Source organism: Pteropus medius, unplaced genomic scaffold, assembly GCF_902729225.1.
Source record: "Pteropus medius unplaced genomic scaffold, Ma_sr-lr_union100, whole genome shotgun sequence".
Classification (NCBI taxonomy): Eukaryota; Metazoa; Chordata; class Mammalia; order Chiroptera; family Pteropodidae; genus Pteropus; species Pteropus medius.
Genome location: NW_024344378.1, coordinates 49,586,570 through 49,589,391, shown reverse-complemented (window position 1 = coordinate 49,589,391; position 2,822 = coordinate 49,586,570). Strand labels below are relative to the sequence as shown.

Genomic DNA, 2,822 nt, shown 5'->3' with positions numbered 1-2,822 from the left:
GAATCTGTCAACAGCAGACCTGTACTGTAACAATGTTAAAAGGGTGTTCTTCAGACTGAAAGAAAATGATACAAGATGGAAATTCGAATCTATAGGAATATAAAACAAAGTAGTATAAGAAGTATGTCTATTGCAAGACTATCCAACAAAAAGAAGTCATTAAACTTCATTGCTCATGTAGTCAAGAAAGAGTATAAAGACAAAAAATGAAATTGAAGATCTAACTGACATAAGAAAATGTTCATGACTTGCTACATTTTTTGAGGAAATTGTATGAAATATTCCATTAAGATTGCTTGTGTTATAGTTGTGTACATATGAGTTCATGAGTTTTATATAGTCTTAATTAATTGCTGCTTCTATCTGTAGTCTTTGTATTTCTAATCATATTTTTATGTTAAATTACATGTTGTTGATATTGATTTTGGTGATATTCTCCTGATTTATCTTTTGTCCAAATTGTTGTATTTAACTTTCCTGCATCATTTTTTATGATGTTAGCTTATAATTGTTTTTTTTTTCTTCATGCGGTCAGATGGTCACTTTTTTAAATAACTACATTTAGTCTGTATATGTCTTGACTCTTAAGGTATTTGCCCTTATGTTTGCCATCTTTTTTCACTATTTTTTTCCTGTACATCTTGTTTACATTGTTCCCTGCCTTCTGTTCATTCTTCTTTCCTCACCGAATTTACAGATTATTTAAAAATTATAGTTAAGCATTTTTAAACAGTTTAGGCATGGAAATGCAATTCTAAATTATTTTTATATCTATCACCTGAACATGGGAGCAAATGATCATGTTTTAACTATCTATTAACATATTCATCTACCTTTCTCCCCTCAAACTCTGTTTGATCTACTAGAACTCTGAAACACGAAAAGAAAAACTCGACACATTTAAAATTACCTATGACATGCACAGTACCTTCTCCAACCACAGTAAAATAAAATTAGATATAAAAAATAAAAGACAGTAAAGAGCAAACATGAATATGAAAGAGTATTCTTGTCTTTGATACTTCAATTATAGAAGAAAGCACAAAGAAATTTATGACACATTTAGAATCCCAGTAAAAATATTGCATGTAAAAGCTTGTGAGATGCAGCAAAAGTATTAACCAGAGGTAAATTTATGTCCACATATAAAGATATTTTAAAATAAAAAGATACTGAAAATAAGAGGTAATACTGCAACTATGTAAGAAAAGACAAAACAAATGATGAGTGTACATCAAAGATCAAAGTAAGTGAAATGAACAAAATAAAGTTAGAAGCAGTAAATAAAATAAAGAACAATGAAGTGACAGTAAGCACAATAACCTGAAAATTTTTTTTTTTTAAAGAGATCCATAAAAAAGACAAATCTTAGGTTACAAAGATCAGGAAGAGAAAAATAAATAATATCAGTAAAAAAAGGGCTGAAGTTGCCTTTTCACAAAGATGGCACCAAATGTGAAAAAGGAGGCCCCTGCCTCTCCCAAAGCCAAAGCCAAAGCTAAGGCTTTGAAGGCAAAGAAAGCAGTGCTGAATAAAAAAAGAAAAAAGATACGCAAGTCACCCACCTTCCGATGGCCCACGACACTGCAGCTCTAAAGGCAACCCAAATATCCTCGGAAGAGTGTCCCACTCCCAAACAAGCTTGAACACTATGCCTTCATCAAGTTTCCCTTGACTGCAGAGTCAGCCATGAAGAAGATAGAAGACACCAACACACTCGTTCATTGTGAATGACCAGGCCAACAAGCACCAGGTCAAACAGGCTGTGAAGAAGCTCTATGACATTGACGTGGCCAAAGTCAACATCCTGATCAGGCCTGATGGAGAGAAGAAGGCATATGTTTGGTTTGCTCCCGATTATGATGCTTTGGACGTTGCCAACAAAAATGGGATCATCTAAATTGAGTCCAGCTGGATAATTCTAAATATAAGATATTTTCACTTATGTTTCTTTATGCTGATTTCTGATTGGACTGAGGAGAGGCCAAAGTGTGGTATATACACATTATAAATAATGGAGTTTGGGCATTCTTGGTCTACTTGAAAAAAAAAAAAAGGCTGAAGTTTAAATACTCTAGAAATAAAAAATCATTGAAAAATGTGATGAATAATTATAACAATAAATCTGAAAAATGTCGACAAAATAGACAACAGCCTAGAAAATTACAGATTACTATAATTACCTCAAGAAAACTTGAAAATCTGGATAAATCAATAACCAGAAAGTGAATCAATTTTTAGAACTCTTCCTTCCCTCAACAACAACAAAACAGTTTTATAGGAAATTTGCTATTTTTCATGAAACATATATCTTATAATTTTTTTCAGATAATAAAAGAAAAATTTTCCTATTCACTCTCCAAGGTTAGTGGAACTTGGATAATATAATCAGACATGAATAGGTCAAGAAAATAAAATTATAGACCAGTTTTTATCTATAAACCTTATAGATGCAATAATCTTATATATAATATTATTAATTGCATGTCACTATCGTATTAAATATTAAATATTTCAAATGTTATGAAGTATTTATATTAAATACAGTAGTATGAATATATACTTACATAGAAAATTAATATATGAGATGTATATGGCTTATCTGCTTATTTACTTAAGAAAACTATGCAAGCATAGTTCATTATGGTAGAATATGTATTCTATATTACCATTAAATATATTAAGTATCTAAATATTATATTTAGGTATTAAATATATAATAAATATTGTCATATTTATTAAAAGCAATACATATATTAGGAAACCTATATATCATGTATGTTAAACGAAGCAAAGAAAATTTTATTTCAGGAAAATCTCTA

At 30.2% G+C, this 2,822-nt stretch overlaps 1 pseudogene; it reads left to right on the top strand.

The window, feature by feature from the left end:
• The first annotated feature begins 1,443 nt into the window (after positions 1-1,443).
• Positions 1,444-1,900, top strand: LOC120609720 (60S ribosomal protein L23a-like; annotated as a pseudogene).
• The last annotated feature ends 922 nt before the right edge of the window (positions 1,901-2,822 follow it).